The following is a 21,396-nucleotide window of genomic DNA, read 5'->3' as shown; positions in this document are numbered from 1 at the left end:
ATTGCTGTGATCTTGAATATGATGCCTGTAATCGAAGCCAATTAGAATGAAAAGTAAATTCAAAATGTCATTGGACAAATAAGGATAGGAATACATTTTGAGGCTGTACTTTAGATAAGAGGAAGTATTACACTAAAGGGAGAGGAAATCTCTTTCGGAATGCTGATGGGTTTAAATTTAATTCCTTGTGCTGTTTTATTCAATGTAATGGTGGCCTGTGTAACTAACCCAGGAAGAGTTTAATTAAAACCAGGTTAGAGTTCAACAGGTTTATTTGGCAGCAAATGCCATTAGCTTTCAGCGCTCCGAAAGCTAATGGCATTTGCTACCAAATAAACCTGTTGGACTTTAACCTGGTGTTGCTAAAACTCTTACTGTATTTACCCCAGTCCAACGCCGGCATTTCAACACCATAACTAACCCAGGATACAGCGCGCGGGTGAATATGGTCGATCTCATTCAGAATGGTCCGCACGGCGCAGCTGCCATTCGGCCGCGTCCTCGGAAACCGTATGTCTGCGCGGAGCATGCGCGGTGCTGTTCCCGGAAGTTCAGCGGGGTCGCGCGCAGCGGCAGTAATACCGAGTCAGAGGTCGGAGCCGAGGCGTCCGGGTCCGGCGGATGTGCGGCGAGGGAGCGGCACCATGAAGCGGATGGTGCAGCGAGGCCACCCTCACCGCCCCATATGGAACAGTGTGAGTGAGAGGAAACAGAGAGCAGTGGTTAATGGTTGTTTCTCAGACTGGAGGAAGGTTTCCAGTGGAGTTCCCCAGGGCTCGGTGTTAGGAGCCCTGCTCTTCCTGATATATATTAATGACACACACAAAGAACAAACAAACAAACAAACACCTTGGTGTACAGGACACAAGCTCAACATTTCCACACGCCACCAAACTTGGAGGCATTGGCAACTGTGAGGAGGAAAGTGGAAAACTTCAAAAGGACACAGGCAGCTTGGTGGAATGGGAGACAAGTGGCAGTGAGGAAAGTTCCTGCACCGGTTGTCCTGCAGCTGCCCCTGGGGAGCGTGCCCATTCTCAGTGCCTGGGCAAGTCAGTGTGTTGGATAGAGCGCTTTCTGGGGCGCAGATAATTGTTTTCATTCATGTGATGTGTTCATAACTGGCTTGGCCAGCATTTATTGCACTAATTTCCCTTGAACTGAGTGGCTTGTTAGGCCATTTCAGAGGGCATTAAAGAGTCAAAAACATACTGTGGGTCTGGAGTCACAGGTCGGCCAGAACAGGTAATGTGGGTGGGTTTCCTTTCCTAAAGGGGTATCAGTGAACCAAATGGGTTTTTACAACATGGCCATCATTAGACCTTTAATTCCAGATTTTAATTGAGCTCAAATTGCACACTGTGCTGAGGTGATAATCAGGTCCCATTGAATTGCTCTGGACCTCTGGGTCACAAGTCCAGTGACAATACCACTACACCATTACCTCCTCATGTGGGAACTGCGGCCGCCATGAGCAGATATCAGCAAGTAGTTTATTGTAGGCTGATTGTCAGTGAGCTGAAACATGAACTCTGTTTCTCTCTCCACAGATGCTGCCTGACCTGTTGTGTATTCCAGAATTTTCACCTTGTTTCAGATGTCCAGCGTCCACATGATTTCACCTGTGAATTATTGCAGCTGTTGCTCAGAAAACTGAGGCCTGAAATAGACAAATTAAGAGCGATTTTGAATCAAGCTGGATGTTGGTTTTGGAATTTGACCCCTCAGTTTCTGTGAAGGTATGTTTTTCTTTGGGTGACTTTGGTCTGTAGAAGCAGGAGAATGGGTTTAATTCTGAGTAAATTTGAGAGCAGTCGGGTCAAAACACTTCTGATCAAAGATCATTAACTGTGTCTTGTACAGTTAAAGAAACATTGCACACTCACATACAATAAGTGTTGGACAGAGAATCAATTCCACATTGATATGCAGTATCAGACTGAGTTAATTCCACACTGAAAACTGTAACAGAGACTGAGAAAAAGAGTTAGTCCCACACACACACTACCAGAACATAAGAAAAAGGAGCAGGAGAAGGCCATTCAGCCCATCAGGCCTGTTCTGCCATTCAGTAAGATCATGGCTGATCTGATTGTGGCCTCCACCCCACTTCAGTACCTGTCCCCATAACCCATGATTCTCTTGTAGCTCAAAAATCTGTCTAACTCAAGATTGAATCTATTCAATGACAAAAATTAAGGTTCCCTTAAAATAAGTAATTCCTCCTAATCTCCATCTTAAATTGGAGATGCTTTATCTTGTGCCTCTAGTTCCAGTTTCCCCCTACACATTGCAACATCCCAGTCAGCATCTACACTGTCAAGCCCTTGAGAATCTTATATGTTTTAGTACGATCCTCACTCATTCTTCTCCACTGAAAATTGGCCAGACTTGTTTAATTTTTCCTCATAAGAGAACTCCTTCATCTCAGGAATCAGCCTCCACTCGCTGCAGTTTGCTAAGCTGACAGTGACCCACTTCCATACACTATCAGACACTGACACAGACATTATTATCAATTGATTGAGTCAATTCCACATCTACACACAGTAATAGAGATTGACAGAGTGTTAATGCCACACTGCAGTAAAGGATAAAGAATAGAGAAGAGTTAATTCCAGCTTCATGTGCAAATCAGAGATGAACAGTGTTAATGCCCCATTCACATACAGTAATGCAGAATAACAGATACAGAATTAATTCTATATTCACATACGCTAACAAAGATGGACAGAAAGGTAATGGCTAAATTCAGCACAGTCCCAGATGATCATAGGCTGCTCTCTCCTTTCATGAATATCCTCAGCTGGTACAGGAATATGAACTCACGCTGTTGGGGTTACTCTGCATCACGGTCCCGCTGTCCAGCCAACTGAGCAAATCAACCCCCAGGGTAGGACAGAGAACAAAGAAAATTATAGCACAGGAACAGGCCCTTCGGCCCTCCAAGCCTGCACCAACCATGCTGCCTGATTTAACTAAAACCCCCAACGCTTCTGGGGACCATATCCCTCTATTCCCATCTCATTCATGTACTTGTCAAGATGCCCCAAGAGAGGTAATTGCAAACTGAAACACAGGAACTGAGACTGGCGAATCAATTTAATTCCACACTCACTTGCACGAATACAGGCTGACACATCAGAGAATTAATCCATCCTCAAATAAACTGACAGGAAGAAATTCACTGTCGTTCCACCCTGAGATACAGTAACAGAGACTGACAGAGTGAATCGTGCTCTCATGTACAGATTGACAGATAGCGGGAATGAGTTAACTCCACATTCTCATACAGTAACAGAGATGGACAGATAGAGTGTGAATTCCACACTCTAATGGTTCTCACTTGAAGAATTCTTCTGATATGCATAGAGTCATAGAGGTTTACAACATGGAAACAGGCCCTTCGGCCAAACTTGTCCATGCCGCCCTTTTTTTAAAAAACAAAGTCAAGGTAATCCCAATTGCCCGCATTTGGCCCATATCCCTCTATACCCATTGTACCCATGTAACTATCCAAATGCTTTTTAAAAGACAAAATTGTACCCGCCTCTACTACTACCTCTGGCAGCTTGTTCCAGACACTCACCATCCTCTGTGAAAAAATTGCCCCTCTGGACACTTTTGTATCTCTCCCCTCTAGTTTTGGACTCCCCTACCTTTGGGAAAAGATATAGACTATCCAGCTGATCTGGGCACCTCATTATTTTATAGACCTCTATAAGATCACCACCTACGCTCCAGAAGAAAAAGTCCCAGTTTATCCAGCATCTCCTTATAACTCAATCCATCAAGTCCCGGTAGCATCCTAGTAAATATTTTCTACACTCTTTCTAGTTTAATAATATCCTTTCTAAAATAGGGTGACCAGAATTGCACACAGTATTCCAAGTGTGGCTTTACCAATGTTTTGTACAACTTCAACAAGACATTCCAAGTCCTGTATTCAGTGTTCTGACCAATGAAACCAAGCATGCCGAATGCCTTCTTCACCACTCTGTCCACCTGTGACTCCACTTTCAAGGAGCTATGAACATGTACCCCTAGATCTCTTTGTTCTGTAACTTTCCCCAATGCCCTACTATTAACTGAGTCAGTCCTGCCCTGGTTCAATCTACCAAAATGCATCACCTCGCATTTAAACTCCATCTGCCATTCGTCAGCCCACTGGCCCAATTGATCAAGATCCCCTTGCAATTGGAGATCACTTTCTTCACTGTCCACTCTGCCACCAATCGTAGTGTCATCTGCAAACTTACTAACCATTCCTCATATATTCTCATCAAATTATGAATATAAATGACAAATAACAGTGGACCTAGCACAGATCCCTGAGGCACATCCCTGGTCACAGGCCTCCAGTTTGAAAAACAACTCTCTACAACCACCATCTGGCTTCTGTCAAGAAGTCAATTTTGTATCCAATTAGATACCTCACCCTGGATCCCGTGAGATTTAACCTTATGCAACAACCTACCATGCGGTACCTTGTCAAAGGCCTTGCTAAAGTCCATGTAGACAACATCAACTGCACTGCCCTCATCTACCTTCTTGGTTACCCCTTCAAAAAACTCAATCAAATGGCCTCTTCATTGTTTCATTATACTTTCTATCTTCTTCATCCTCCAAGGAGCCCTGGCTTTGGTTCCCCTCCCTTTCACCCTGATTAGAATGTACCGAGTCTGTACCTGAAACATCTCCTGAAAGATCACCCATTGTTCTGTGACAGCTTTTCCTGTCAGATTTTGGCTCCAGTTTACTCTGGCTCAATTCCAGCTCCTCCCATTGAGGTTAGTCCTCTTCCCGTTCAGAAGTGCTACTTTAGATTGTTCCTCGCTAATATCAAGCTTGTGACACAATGATCACTGTTACTCAAGTGACCACCTCCAGACACTTGGATCATGTGGTCAACCTTCCTGTCAGTCTGTGTGAGAATGGAATTAATTCTGTATCTACAATGCATGATCTGCCTGTAGATTTGCTGCTCTATTTCCTTCTCACCACACCTACCTTTTACCCTTCTCTCTTTTCTGTTCACATTGTATTGAATAGTAATCGCCCGGTTCTCTCCATTTCCAGACCGCATTTTCAACATTGACACTCTCTTGTGTTCCTATGTGGCTATTTGTGCTTCTAACTCACCAACCTTATTCACCACACTGTCCACTATGTTACCAAGATTGCTGGCATAGTGGACAGTGAAGAAGGTTATCTAGGATTGCAACAGTATTGTGATCAATTGGGCCAGTGGGCTGACGAATGGCAGATGTAGTTTAATTTCGACAAATGCAAGGTGATGCATTTTGGTAGATCGAACCAGGGCAGGACTTAGTCAGTTAATAGCAGGGAGTTGGGGAGCGTTATAGAACAAAGAGATCTCGGGGTACAGGTTCATAGCTCCTTGAAAGTGAAGACACAGGTGGACAGAATGGTGAAGAAGACATTCAGCATGCTTCGTTTCACTGGTCAGAATATTGAAGATGTGGAGATGCCGGCGTTGGACTGGGGTAAACACAGTAAGAAGTTTAACAACACCAGGTTAAAGTCCAACAGGTTTATTTGGTAGCAAAAGCCACACAAGCTTTCGGAGCTCTTAGCCCCTTCTTCAGGTGAGTGGGAATTCTGTTCACAAACAGAGCTTATAAAGACACAGACTCAATTTACATGAATAATGGTTGGAATGCGAATACTTACAACTAATCAAGTCTTTAAGAAACGAAACAATGTGAGTGGAGAGAGCATCAAGACAGGCTAAAAAGATGTGTATTGTCTCCAGACAAGACAACCAGTGAAACTCTGCAGGTCCACGCAACTGTCGGAGTTACAAATAGTGCGACATGAACCCAATATCCCGGTTGAGGCCGTCCGCGTGTGTGCGGAACTTGGCTATCAGTTTCTGCTCAGCGACTGCGCTGTCGTGTGTCGCGAAGGCCGCCTTGGAGGACGCTTACCCGAATATCAGAGGCCGAATGCCCGTGACCGCTGAAGTGCTCCCCAACAGGAAGAGAACAGTCTTGCCTGGTGATTGTCGAGCGGTGTTCATTCATCCGTTGATGCTGCGACAACGGATGAATGAACACCGCTCGACAATCACCAGGCAAGACTGTTCTCTTCCTGTTGGGGAGCACTTCAGCGGTCACGGGCTTTCGGCCTCTGATATTCGGGTAAGCGTTCTCCAAGGCGGCCTTCGCGACACACGACAGCGCAGAGTCGCTGAGCAGAAACTGATAGCCAAGTTCCGCACACACGAGGACGGCCTCAACCGGGATACTGGGTTCATGTCACACTATTTGTAACTCCCACAGTTGCGTGGACCTGCAGAGTTTCACTGGCTGTCTTGTCTGGAAACAATACACATCTTTTTAGCCTGTCTTGATGCTCTCTCCACTCACATTGTTTTGTTTCTTAAAGACTTGATTAGTTGTAAGTATTCGCATTCCAACCATTATTCATGTAAATTGAGTCTGTGTCTTTATAAACTCTGTTTGTGAACAGAATTCCCACTCACCTGAAGAAGGGGCTAAGAGCTCCGAAAGCTTGTGTGGCTTTTGCTACCAAATAAACCTGTTGGACTTTAACCTGGTGTTGTTAAACTTCTTACAGAATATTGAATACAGGAGTTGGGACGTCTTGTTGAAGTTGTACAAGACATTGGGTATTTGAAATTGTACAAGACATTGGGACGTCTTGTCGAAGTTGTACAAGAGGGCATGGGTTAAGGGTGAAAGGAGAAAAGTTTAAAGGGAATATTAGGGGGGGATTCTTCACGCAGAGAGTGGTGGGAGTGTGGAATGAGCTGCCGGATAAAGTGGTAAATGCGGGGTCACTTTTAACATTTAAGAAAAACTTGGACGGGTTCATGGATGAGAGGGGTGTGTAGGGATATGGTCCAAGTGCAGGTCAATGGGACGAGGCAAAAAATGGTTCGGCACAGACAAGAAGGGCCAAAAGGCCTGTTTCTGAGCTGTAATTTTCTATGGTTCTATTGATCAGGCCACACTTGGAATACTGTGTACAGTTCTGGTCACATTATAGAAAGGATATTATTAAATAAGAAAGAGTGCAGAAAAGATTTATAGGATGCTACCGAGACTTGATGGTTTGAATTATAAGGAGAGGCTGGATAGACTGGGACGTTTTTCTCTGAAGCATACAAGGCTGAGGGGTGATGTTATAGAGTGTTATAAGAACATAAGAACATAAGAAATAGGAGCAGGAGTAGGCCATCTAGCCCCTCGAGCCTGCCCCGCCATTCAATAAGATCATGGCTGATCTGACGTGGATCAGTACCACCTACCCGCCTGATCCCCATAACCCTTAATTCCCTTACCGATCAGGAATCCATCCATCCGCGCTTTAAACATATTCAGCGAGGTAGCCTCCACCACCTCAGTGGGCAAAGAATTCCAGAGATTCACCACCCTCTGGGAGAAGAAGTTCCTCCTCAACTCTGTCTTAAACCGACCCCCCTTTATTTTGAGGCTGTGTCCTCTAGTTTTAACTTCCTTACTAAGTGGAAAGAATCTCTCCGCCTCCACCCTATCCAGCCCCCGCATTATCTTATAAGTCTCCATAAGATCCCCCCTCATCCTTCTAAACTCCAACGAGTACAAACCCAATCTCCTCAGCCTCTCCTCATAATCCAAACCCCTCATCTCCGGTATCAACCTGGTGAACCTTCTCTGCACTCCCTCCAATGCCAATATATCCTTCCTCATATAAGGGGACCAATACTGCACACAGTATTCCAGCTGCGGCCTCACCAATGCCTTGTACAGGTGCATCAAGACATCCCTGCTTTTATATTCTATCCCCCTCGCGATATAGGCCAACATCCCATTTGCCTTCTTGATCACCTGTTGTACCTGCAGACTGGGCTTTTGCGTCTCATGCACAAGGACCCCCAGGTCCCTTTGCACGGTAGCATGTTTTAATTTGTTTCCATTGAGATAGTAATCCCATTTGTTATTATTTCCTCCAAAGTGTATAACCTCGCATTTATCAACGTTATACTCCATTTGCCATATCCTCGCCCACTCACTCAGCCTGTCCAAATCTCTCTGCAGATCTTCTCCGTCCTCCACACGATTCACTTTTCCACTTATCTTTGTGTCGTCTGCAAACTTCGTTACCCTACACTCCGTCCCCTCCTCCAGATCATCTATATAAATGGTAAACAGTTGCGGCCCGAGTACCGATCCCTGCGGCACGCCACTAGTTACCTTCCTCCAACCGGAAAAACACCCATTTATTCCGACTCTTTGCTTCCTGTCGGATAGCCAGTCCCCAATCCACTTTAACACACTACCCCCAACTCCGTGTGCCCTAATCCTCTTCAGCAGCCTTTTATGGGGCACCTTATCAAACGCCTTTTGGAAATTCAAAAACACCACATCCACCGGTTCTCCTCCATCAACCGCCCTAGTCACATCTTCATAAAAATCCAACATGTTCGTCAAGCACGACTTTCCCCTCATGAATCCATGCTGCGTCTGATTGATCGAACCATTTCTATCCAGATGCCCTGCTATCTCCTCTTTAATAATGGATTCCAGCATTTCCCCTACTACAGACGTTAAGCTGACCGGCCTATAGTTACCCGCCTTTTGTCTCCTTCCTTTTTTAAACAGCGGCGTAACATTAGCCGTTTTCCAATCAACCGGCACTACCCCAGAATGCAACGAGTTTTGATAAATAATCACTAACGCATCCACTATTACCTCTGATATTTCTTTCAATACCCTGGGATGCATTCCATCCGGACCCGGGGACTTGTCCACCTTCAGTCCCATTAGTCTACCCAGCACTGCCTCTCTGGTAACATTAATTGTATTAAGTATTTCTCCTGCTGCCAACCCTCTATCGTTAATGTTTGGCAAACTATTTGTGTCCTCCACCGTGAAGACCGACACAAAAAACTTATTTAAAGACTCAGCCATATCCTCATTTCCCACTATTAACTCCCCCCTCTCGTCCTCCAAGGGTCCAACATTCACTCTAGCCACTCTATTCCTTTTTATATATTTATAAAAACTTTTACTATCATTTTTTATATTAATTGCTAGCCTAGCTTCATAGTCTATCCTTCCTTTCTTTATCGCTTTCTTAGTCTCTCTTTGTTGTTTCTTAAATTTTTCCCAATCACTTGTTTCTCCACTTTTTTTGGCCACTCTGTACGCAGCTGTTTTTATTTTAATACTCTCCTTTATTTCCTTCGTTATCCACGGCTGGTTCTCCCTTTTCTTACAATCCTTGTTTTTTGCTGGAATATATTTTTGCTGAGAACTGAAAAGGATCTCCTTAAAAATCCTCCACTGTTCCTCAGCTATCCTACCTGCCAGCCTGCTCTCCCAGTCTGCCTTAGCCAATTCCTATCATATTTCCCTCTGTTCAAACAGAGGACACTGGTTTGGGACCAAACTTTCTCCTCTTCCATCTGAATCAGAAATTCGACCTCGACCATATTGTGGTCACTAGACCCAAGAGGGTCCTTCACAATAAGATCCTTAATTCTACCTACCTCGTTACACAATACCAGATCCAAAATAGCTCGTTCCCTCGTCGGTTCCGTAACATGCTGTTCAAGGAAACTATCCCGACAGTATTCTAAGAACTCTTCCTCCATTCCACCCTTACTGACTTAAGTCTGCCAGTCAATGTGCATGTTGAAGTCCCCCATGATTATTGCCGTTCCGTTTTTACACGCATCCCTTATCTGCTTGTTTATAGCCCTCCCTACCTCAACATTATTATTTGGGGGCCTATATACCACACCTACTAGTGTCTTTCTCCCTCTACTATTCCTCATCTCTACCCATAATGATTCCACATTTTGTTCCTAATTAATATAAAATAATGAGGAGCATCGGGCAGCTAGATAGTCGATATCTTTTCCCAAAGGTAGGGGAGTCTAAAACGAGAGGGCATAGGTTTAAGGTGAGAGGGGAGAGATATAAAAGAGTCCAGAGGTGCAATTTTTTCACCCAGAAGGTGATAAGTGTCTGGAACAAGCTGCCACAGTTGTAGTAGAGGTGGGTACAATTTTGTCTGTTAAGAAGCGTTGAGACAGTTACATGGGTAAGATAGGTACAGAGGGATATGGGCCAAATGCAGGCAATTGGGACTAGATTAGGGGGTTAAAAAACGGGGTGGTATGGACCAGTTGGGCCAAAGGGCCTGTTTCCATGCTGTAAACCTCTGACTCGATGACACTTTGTGTGATTACACACATGCTTTCCAAACCTATCCTTGTATTCCACTGCGATTCCTTCTTCATCTACTCCTACCTTATATGATTTGATTTATTATTTTCACGTGTATGAGTATGCAGTGAAAATTACTGTTTCTTGCGCGCTATATAGACAAAGCATACCTTTCATAGAGAAGTAAAGGAGAGAGTGCAGAATGTAGTCATAGCGAGGGTGTAGAGAAAGATCAACTTAATGCAAGGTAGGTCCATTCAAAAGTCTGGCAGCAGCAGGGAAGAAACTGTTCTTGAGTCGGTTGGTACGTGACCTCAGACTTTTCTATCTTTTTCCCAACGGAAGAAGGTGGAAGAGATGATGTCCGGGGTGAGTGGGGTCCTGAATTCTGCTGGCTGGCAGCAGGAAGTGTATACAGAGTCAATGGATGGGAGGCTGGTTTGCGTGATGGATTGGGCTACATTCACAACATTTTGTAGTTTCTTGCAGTCTTGGGCAGAGCAGGAGCCAAACCAAGTTGTGATACAACCAGAAATAATGCTTTCTATGGTGCATCTCTAACAGTTGGTGAGAGTCGTAGCTGATGTGCTAAATTTCTTTAGTCTGCTGAGAAAGTATAGACGTTGGTGGTGCTTTCTTAACTATAGTGTCGGCATGAGCCGGACCAGGACAGGTTGTTGGTGATCTGGACACCTAAAAACATGAAGCTATCGACCATTTCTACTTCGTCCCCGTTAATGTAGACAGGGGCATGTTCTCTCTTATGCTTCCTGAAGTAGATGACAATCTCCTTCATTTTGTTGACATTGGGGGACAGATTATTGTCACTGCACCAGTTCACCAGATTCTCTATCTCGTTCCTGAACTCTCTCATCATTGTTTGCGATCCGGCCCACTGCGGTGGTGTCGTCAGCAAACTTGAAAATCGAATTGGAGGGGAATTTGGCCACACAGTCACAGGAGTATAGTAGTGGGCTGAGAACATAGCCTTGTGGGGCACCAGTGTTGGGGATGATCGTGGAGGAGGTGTTGTTGCTTCTCCTTTCTGATTGTGGCCTGTGGGTTAGGAAGTTCAGTATCCAGTCGCAGAGAGAGGAGCCGAGGTCCAGGCCACGGAGTTTGGAGATGAGTTTTGTAGGAATATTGGTGTTGAAGGCTGAGCTGTAGTCAATAAATAGAAGTCTGCTGTAAGTGTCTTTGTTATCGAGGTGTTCCAGGGCTGAGTGCAGGGGCAGGGAGATGGCGTCTGCTGTGTCCTGTTGCGCTGGTAGGCGAACTGTCGTGCATCCAGATAGTCTGGGAGGCTGGAATTGATTTGTGCCATGATCTTTCAATGCACTTCTTAATGATGGATGTCTGAGCCACTGGATAATGGTCATTGAGGCACGCTGCTTAGCTTTTCTTTGGTACTGGGATGATGGTCGTCGTCTTGAAGCAGGTAGGGACCTCAGATTGTTGTAACAAGAGGTTGAAGATGTCTGCGAATGCGCCCGCCAGCTGATCCATGCAGGATCTGAGTGCTTGTCCGGGTACCCTATCCGAGGCAGTCACTTTCCTTGGGTTGACCTCTGAGAAAGCTGCTCTGACATTTGCAATGGTGACCTCAGATACAGATTCATCTCAGGCTTCCAGGGTGGAGCGCGTGCTCTCGCTGACTTCTTGCTCAGAGCGGGCACAGAATGCATTGAGCTCATCAGGGAGGCGTGCGTTGGAGCCGGTGATTTTTGTTCTTTCTCTAGATATTCCTCTTTTCCACTTCTATATAATGGTGCCCATCCCCCTGCCAGTTTAGTTCAAACCCTCCTCGTCCACATGAGTGACCCTCTCCATGAAGACACAGGCATTGAGTACAGAATCATGCAAGTTCTGCTGAGCCTTTAGAAAACTCTGATTGGATCACAGCTGAAGCATTGAGTCCAGTTCTGCTCAGCACACTTGAGGAAACATGTGACGGTGGTTCAGCGGGTGCAGAGGAGATTGACCAGAATGGTTTCAGCAATGAGGGGTTTTAGCCACAAAGTTAGGTTGCAGAAGCTGGGGTTGATCTTTTTGGAGCAAAGCAGATTGAGAGAGAGATCTGATAGAGGTGGACAGGATTATGGCTGGTGTGGTTCAGGTAGACAAAGAAAAGCTAATCCCAATCACTGATAGTTTCAGGACGAGGGGGCACAAGTTGAAGGTTTTGGAAGACATACTGGGGGGATGTGTGGAAGAACTTCTCATGCAGTGAGTGACAACCTGGAAGTTGCTGTCTCTGAGGTTGGAAGCCGAGATGATGAATTATTTCAAAGAGGAATTTGGAGGGACATTTGAGGGAAATAAACTTGTCGGGCTATGGGGATAGAGCAGGAGAATGGGACTGACTGGATTGCTCCATGGAGAACCAGCATGGACTGGATGTGGCGAATGGCCTCCTTCCATACGGTAATGACTCTAATTCCAGTCTCCCCTGGTTTGCTGTGATTGGACAGTGAAGATTGGAAGCAGAGGCAGACAGTCAGGATGTGGGGAGTTAGACAAAGAGCAGCTCTTGCAGGCACCAGGTGAGAACGAGGATGGACACATTTTAAACAGAGACTGTTTGGTTTTGATTACGATCTGGTTAATCACACGGGAGCAATGAATGGAAATATGAACATTACAAATGTCCCTGCTCCATCCGGTTATCCCATTCATGGAGCAGTGCAGGGTTTCAGTTCTATCTGAATGTCATTGAATTGTCATAGCACCTACCGCCACTGATCATGCATCTCTTACACAGACACTGAGGCCTGCAGTCACACATTGACAATGTTTGTATCACTGGGGTTCCTTTGTGGATGTTCATTATGATTATATACTGAGATTTATAAATTACTAAAACTGCTCTTTTAAATTTATTTGCAAGACAAGAGATCCTCTGACCTCGGAAGGGAGACCCCGACCTGGCAGTGACCCGGAGAACCCGAACACGTGGACCCAGCCGTGACCCCATCCACTAACCGGCCTTCAACCCGTCCATGCCGGAGTGTGGTGTGAACACCCTCCAAACTCAAACCGCAGCCCGACAGCGACCCGGAACTCCCGACCGCTCAGACCCGACTGCCGACACAGGAACCGTGACCATGGCAACAAATCCTCCACCCACACACCAACCAAAGCGGAAACAGGATACAGCTACACCCTTGATCCCACAGACTAAACACCGTCTCACAGGCACGACAGGAAGCAGCCACCCCAGGAAGCGTGGGAAACGCGCAGGCTTGCAGGTGAGACTGAAACAATGTGGTTCCAAGGCCCCCCTCCCCAGCTTACTCCTGGCAAATGTTCCATCTCTGGAACACAATCTAGATGAACTTAAAACCAGACTCACTTTTCAAAGGGAACTGAGAGACTGCTGTGTGCTCTGTTTCACGGAGACACAGACCACACCTGCTTCACCGGACAGTGCCCTACAACCTCAGGGCTTCTCCATCCACCGAATGGACCGTACAGCGGCCTCAGATAAGCACCTGAATGAGTACGTCACTACAGTAACTGACTTCCTTAGTCATTGCATAGAAGACTGACCAAAGAAGCAAATCCATGTTTTTCCCAACCGGAAAGCATGGATGAACAGGGATATCCACTGCTTCCTGAAGTCCAGGTCCGAGGGGTTCCAGTCAGGGGACCCTGAACTGTAAAGAAATCCAGATGTGACCTCCAGGGAACCATCAAAGATGCCAAGTGCCAGTACCGGACCAGGCTAGAGTCCGAGGCTCGCCACATGGACTCCCACCGTTTATGGTAAGGTCTGAAAGGCATAACAGGCTACCAGATGAAGGCATGTCGAATTGCCAGCGACAATGCCCCTCTCCCTGATGGGCTCAATGCATTCTATGTCTGTTTTGAGGAAGAGAGAGGATGCCCTCCACTCTGAAAGCCTTGGCCGAACCTGTATCCGAGGTCACCATCACAGACTTCAGATCAGCCGCCTTGAAAGTTAACCCGCGGAAAGCGACTGGCCTGGATGGGGTATGGGGACAGGCACTTAGATCCAGCGAGGACCAGCTGGCAGGGGTATTCGCTGACATCTTTAACCTCTCCTTTCACCAATCTGAGGTCCCTATCTGCTTCAAGAAGATGACATCATCCCTGTACCAAAGAAAAGCCAGGCATCGTGCCTTCATGACTATTGCCTGGTAGCTCTGACATCCATCATTATGAACTGCTTCGAAAGGTTAGTCATGGCACGGATCAGCTCCAGTCTCCCAGATTGCCTGGATCCACGACAGTTTACCTACTGCTGCAACAGGTCCACAGTAGATGCCATCTCCCTGACCGTACACTCAACCCTGGAACACCTGGATAACAAAGACACATGTCAGATTTCCATTTATTGATTACAGCTCAGCCTTCAACACCATTATTCCTACAAAACCCATCTTCAAACACCATGGCTAGGGCTTGGTTCCTCCCTCTGCGACTGCATCCTCGACTTCTTAACCCACAGACCGCAATTAGTAAAGATAAGCAACGACACCTCCTCCATGATTATTCTCAACACCAGTGCCCCACAAGGCTGTATCCTCAACCCCTCACGATGCTCCTTATACACTTATGACCGTGTGGCCAAATTCCGCTTCAAATCTATTTTCAAGTTTGCTGATGATACCACCATAGCGGGTCGGATCTCAAACAATGATGAGACGGACTATAGGAATGAGATAGAGAATCTGGTAAATTAGTGCAACGACAATAATCTCTCCCTCAATGTCAACCAAACAAAGGGGATTGTCATTAACTTCAGGAAGCATCGTGGAGGACATGCCCCTGTCTACATCAATGGGGGTGAAATGGAAATTGTCGAGAGCTTCAGATTTCTGGGTGTCGAGATCATCAATAACTTGTCTTGGTCCTACCACGCTGACACTATAGTTAAGTAAGACCTCTAATTTCTCAGGAGGCTAAGGAAATTCAGCATTGCCTGTGTGGAGTTTGCACATTCTCCTCGTGTCTGCGTGGGTTTCCTCCGGGTGCTCCGGTTTCCTCCCACAGTCCAAAGATGTGCGGGTTAGGTTGATTGGCCATGCTAAAATTGCCCCTTAGTGTCCTGAGATGTGTAGGTTAGAGGGAATTGTGGGTAAATGTGTAGGGATATGGGTAGGGCCTGGGTGGGATTGTGGTCGGTGCAGACTCGATGGGCCAGATGGCCTCTTTCTGCACTGTCGGGTTTCTATAATTTCTATGATTTCCGCTATGACTCTCACCAAGTTTTTCAGATGCACCAAAGAAAATACCCTTTCCAGATGTATCACAGCTTGGTATGGCTCCTGCTCTTACCAAGACCGCCTTAAACTACGAACAGTTCTTATAGTAGCGCAGTCCATCACACAAATCAGCCTCCCATCCATTGACTCCGTCTGCACTTCCCATCACGTCAGAAAAGCAGCCAGCATAATCAAAGACCCCCATGCACCCCGGACATTCTCTCTTCCATCTTCTTTCAACAGGAAAAAGATACAAACATCTGAGATCATGTACCAACCAACTCAAGAACCGCATCTTCCCTGCTGCCATCAGACTTTTGAATGGACCTATCTTATATTGATCTTTTGCTGCAGACTAGTTATGAATGTAACACTACATTCTGCACTCTGTCATTTCTTTCTCCCCATGTACTCTATGAATGGTATGCTTTGCTTGTATAGCGCACAAGAAAAAATACTTTTCACAGTCTGCCAATACATGTGACAACAGTAAATCAAATTGAACAAGGGCTGTGTATTATTCCCTCACCTGTAAGTGAGTAAATTATTCCTGACAGGCAAATCATTGAACCAATCAATGTGAGTTTGAAGTTTCCTCACCTGAGTTGCAGTGAACAGTGCAGCGAGCTCCTCACACACAGTATGTCTGTTCTCTCTCAGAGTGCATCAGTTCCACAGTCTCAGGCAGCAGAACCGGTTGCAGAGACACATTTTCAATCCAACAATCAATCAGAGCAGGAGAGACAGACATTGTTTCCATGTCATCCCAAGTCAGTACCACTGACAGGTAGATACATAAATCCCAGTCCAAATTCTCACCCGCTATCAGATTGTCAGTGTGTCATGCCTGCAATATTGTCGCATTAGTTGCAATTCAATTAAATACCAGATAGAACTGAATGATTGTATAATCTGAGACACACACTGATTATTGTAATAAGGATACATATAAATTGGTACAAACTGAGATACAGATCACATAGCTGACTTAAAGCCTCAGACGTGTAGGGCAGAAATTGTAATAATTCTCACAGTCAAACTGAGCTCAACATTCAAGTATAAAGTTCTCCCAAACACAGTGAATGATAAAGGAATCAATTTGATTATTAAAATGTGAATTACACTTACCTTTACTTAACAATGGCGTGTTAGATGAAAAGATGCATGATCCTCCACAATTGTGCTCACACAAAGTGATTTAATACAAGGCAAAAATTAGAATTTTTTTTGAAAATACCTACAGCATCAATGGCCTGTTTCTGCACTGAAATTTCAATGTGGAATGAATCCAGACTGTTAAACTGTCCCAGAGCCTTCGGTTATGTAATGAATCCCACACTGTCAGAGTAACAGTGACTGACAGATTCAGAAACATTCTCCAGCACATGTCCATTACCAGACACTGACAGATACAGACTGTTACTGAACTCACTGACAACACCTGAGCCTGATCCTGAATGACACTAATCAGTCTGACACACAGATATGGTAGTACTAATAGAGTCCAGAAATCATCACAAACCCACACAGACTGATGAATGTGCCAGACGACACACCCCATATTAAAGAAAGGGAGTTACGGACCCACATTTTCTTACATATTTTCCACATTCCCATAGTGGTCGCTGCATATTTATCCACATTATACCATATCTGCCATGCAGATGCCCACACACTCAGCCTGTCCAAATCACGCTGGAGGATCTCTGCATGCTCCTCACAGCTCACCCTCCAACCCAATATTGTATCATCTACATGTTTGGAGATAATACATTTAGTTCCTGTGTCCAAATCATTAATATATAGTATGAACAGTTGGGGTCCAAGCACAGATCCCTGCGGTACCCCACTAATCACTGCCTTCCAATTGGAAAAAGACCCATTTATGCCATCTCTTTGCTTCCTGTCTGCTAACCAGCTTTCTATCCATCTCAAGACGCTACCCACAATCCCATGTAGAACAATACAGCACAGGAACAGGCCCTTCGGCCCTCCAAGCCCGCGCCGCTCCCCGGTCCAGGATTGAATCCTGAATCCAGGATCCCCGCCCAATTTTCCAGCCTATCTACATCCTAATATCCTATCCACCGAGCTGTCCCTCACAGCTACGATGCTTTGTTCATCACAACCTATTAACTCACCCCCACCCCCCCATTCCAGACCATGTGATCTCCAGGGAGAGGCGAAAACCCAGAGTAAAAACCCCAGGGCCAATATGGGGAAAAAAAAATCTGGGAATTTCCTCTCCGACCCCCTGAGGCGATCGAAACAAGTCCAGGAGATCACACTGGCCCTGATCAGAAAATGCTTCCCAACCCTATTAATTTCCACTTCTGCTTTACGAACACCATCTGAATTCCCTGCCCCCGAGACAGGTTCCCAACTATCCGCAGTCTCGCTCTGTACTGGCAACAGCAAGATGATCATAGAATGAAGACTTGAAACGAGAAACAAAGAACAATTAGCCCGCGCCGCTCCCTGGTCCAAACTAGACCACTCTTTTGTATCCCTCCATTCCCACTCCGTTCATATAGCTGTCTAGATAAGTCTTAAACGTTCCCAGTGTGTCCGCCTCCACCACCTTGCCCGGCAACACATTGCAGGCCCCCACGACCCTCTGTGTAAAATATGTCCTTCTGATATCTGTGTTAAACCTCCCCCCCTTCACCTTGAACCTATGACCCCTCGTGAACGTCACCACCGACCCAGGGAAAAGCTTCCCACCGTTCACCCTATCTCTGCCTTTCATAATTTTATACACCGCTATTAAGTCTCCCCTCATCCTCCATCTTTCCAAGGAGAACAACCCCAGTTTCCCCAATCTCTCCTCATAACCAAGCCCCTCCATACCAGGCAACATCCTGGTAAACCTCCTCTGTACTCTCTCCAAAGCCTCCACTTTAACTTTACATAGTAGCAGAGTGGCACGGCGGCACAGTGGTTGGCACTGCTGTCTCACAGTGCCAGGGAGCCGGGTTCGATTCCTGGCTTGGGTCACTTGTGGAGTTTGCATGTTCCCTCTGTGTCTGCGTGCGTTTCCTCTGGATGCTCTGGTTTCCTCCCACAGTCTGAAAGGCATGCTGGTTAGTTGCATTGGCCATGCTAAATTCTCTCAATCTACCCAAACAGGCGGCAGAGTATGGCGACTGGGGGATTTTCACAATAACTTCATTGCAGTGTTAATGTAAACCTACTTGTGACACTAATAAACAAACTTTAAACTTTATAACTTAAAACCGTTACGTAAGACCTTGTCCAAAGCCTTCTGAAAGTCGAAATAAATCACATCCACCGGTTCTCCCTGGTCAACTCTACTAGTTACATCCTCAAAGAATTCTAGTAGTTTTGTCAAGCATGATTTCCCTTTTGTAAATCCATGCTGACTTTATCTGATTAGAACACTGCTTTTCAAACGCTTGATAATGGACTCCAGCAACTGCCCTACGACCGACGTTCAGCTCACTGGTCATTGGTTCCCTCTTTCCTGTAACACTACATTCTGAACTCTCTCATTTCCTTCTCTATGAACGGTATGTTTTGTCTGGATAGCGCGCAAGAAACAATATGTTAATACATGTGACAATAATAAATCAAATCAAATCAAATCCTCTCTACTTCTGACTTTGAATACAGGGCTTAAATTAATTACCTCTCTATCCGCTGAAGGTGCTGACTCTGGCTGGGTTCAGTTCTACACTCACTGGTTCCTCTCTCTCCGCTGAAGCTGCTGACTCTGGCTGGGTTCAATTCTACACTCACTCGTTCCTCGCTCTCTCCTGAAGGTGCTGACTCTGGCTGGGTTCAGTTCTACACTCACTGATTCCTCTCACTCTCTCCTAAAGGTGCTGACTCTGGCTGGGTTCAGTTCTACACTCACTGGTTCCTCTCTCTCTCCTGAAGGTGCTGACTCTGGCTGGGTTCAATTCTACACTCACTGGTTCCTCTCTCTCTTTCTCCTGAAGGTGCTGACTCTGGCTGGGTTCAATTCTACACTCACTGATTCCTCTCTCTCTCTCTATTGAAGGTGCTGACTCTAGCTGGTTCAGTTCTACACTCACTGGTTCCTCTCTCTCTCTATTGAAGGTGCTGACTCTGGCTGTGTTCAGTTCCACACTCACTGGTTCCTCTCTCTATCCCCTGAAGGTGCTGACTCTGGCTGGGTTCAGTTCCACACTCACTGGTTGCTCTCTCTCTCCTGAAGGTGCTGACTCTGGCTGTGTTCAGTTCCACACTCACTGGTTCCTCTCTTTCTATTGAAGGTGCTGACTCTGGCTGGGTTCAGTTCTACACTCACTGGTTCCTCTCTCTCTCTCCTGAAGGTGCTGACTCTGGCTGTGTTCAGTTCTACACTCACTGATTCCTCTCTCTCTCTCTCCTGAAGGTGCTGACTCTGGCTGGGTTCAGTTCAGACGCTGGAAATCTGAAATGAAACAGAAAAGAAAGCTCAGCAGATTGTGCAGCATCTGTCTACAGAGAGAAACAGAGTTAGTTTTTCAGGCCTGTGACCTTTCAGCAGAACTTGGAAACATTGAAACTCGGAACAGGAGTCGGCCATTCAGCCCTTTGAGCCTGTTCCATCATTCAATGTGATCATGTCTGATCCTATATCGCAATTCCATATTCTCAGCTTTTCCCAATACCCCTTGATGCCATTAAAATCTAAAAATTTCTCTCTCTCCTCCTTGAATATATGCAGTGACTTGGTCGCCACAGCTTCTGAGGTAGAGAATTCCACAGGTTCACCACCCTCTAAGTGAAGAAATCTCTCCTCATCTCATTTCTAAATGGTGTACTCCATATCCTAAGACTGTGTCCCCTTGTTCTACATTCCCCAACCAAGGAAAACATCCTTCCTGCAGCTAGTCTGTCCAGCCCTGTTAGAAATGTATATTTTTCAATCAGATCTCCTCTCATCCTGTCCTTTCTGTTTTTCACACCAAAGTGTATAACTTCATATTTAGCCGCATTGTGCTGCATCTACCATGTGCTTGTTCACTCACTCAACTTGTCTAAATCACCTTGAAGCCTCCTTACATCATCCTCACAACTCACAATTCCGCCCAGTTTTGTGTTGTCAGCAAACGTGGAAATGTTACGTTTGGTTCCCTCATCCAGATCGGGATGGGATTAGAATAGATAGGTGCTGATGGCCGGTGCATACACGAGGGGCCGAATGGCCTCTTTCTGTGCTGTAAAATTCTCTGACTCTATGACTTCTTAAAGAAGTCATTCATTGACTGTCCTTTGGGAACTCCAGAGATGATGATTGGTTCGATAGAAATGAAAATCTTTTGTCTTTTCTCTGGTGTCTTACACTTTGCTCCTTGCTTCCTGACTGGAATCTCCAAACTGGGGGAATTGTGGATCCTGGTGACATCACCCTGTTGGGGATGAAGGTATTGTCACAGAGTCCTGTGTTGTCAATGTACCGACCCGTTACCACAGTTACCCAGTTTCACTGGATGCTGACAGAATGTTTACCATTGATTTTGTGTTCTACCTGCCAGCTGTTCAGATGGAATACAGATGCTGTGAGTGAGCATTGTCCCCATCCCACTTACAGCAATGACAGTGACAATCTGCATCATTTCCAGTTAGGGCTAGAGTCATAGTCATACAGTCACAGACATTCACAGCTGGAAACAGGCCCTTCAGCCCAACTAATCCGTGTCGTCCAGTTTTTACCAATAAGCTATTCCCAATTGCCTGCGTTTGGCCCATATCCCTCTATACCAATCTTACCCATGCAACTATCGAAATGCTTTTTAAAAGACAAAATTGTAACCGCTTCTACTACTACCTCTGGCAGCTCGTTACAGACACTCACCACCCTCTGTGTGAAAAAATTGCCCCTCTGGACCCTTTTGTGTTTCTCCCCTCTCACCTTAAACCTGTGTCCCCCACTTTTAGACTCCCCTAACTTTGGGAAAAGATGTTGACTATCTTCCTCATCTGTGGTCCTCATT

The 21,396-nt window shown here is 45.7% G+C and overlaps 1 long non-coding RNA gene across 1 annotated transcript; it reads left to right on the top strand.

Annotated features, from left to right (window-relative positions):
• The first annotated feature begins 562 nt into the window (after positions 1-562).
• On the top strand, positions 563-16,562 carry LOC144485426 (uncharacterized). Its single transcript, XR_013496166.1, has 3 exons — positions 563-695; positions 1,551-1,739; positions 13,090-16,562. It is a non-coding gene; the product is annotated as an uncharacterized LOC144485426 (long non-coding RNA).
• Positions 16,563-21,396: the final 4,834 nt, after the last annotated feature.

The sequence above is a fragment of the Mustelus asterias genome, unplaced genomic scaffold, assembly GCF_964213995.1.
Source record: "Mustelus asterias unplaced genomic scaffold, sMusAst1.hap1.1 HAP1_SCAFFOLD_194, whole genome shotgun sequence".
Lineage (NCBI taxonomy): Eukaryota > Metazoa > Chordata > Chondrichthyes > Carcharhiniformes > Triakidae > Mustelus > Mustelus asterias.
This window is presented reverse-complemented; position numbering and strand designations above follow the sequence as displayed.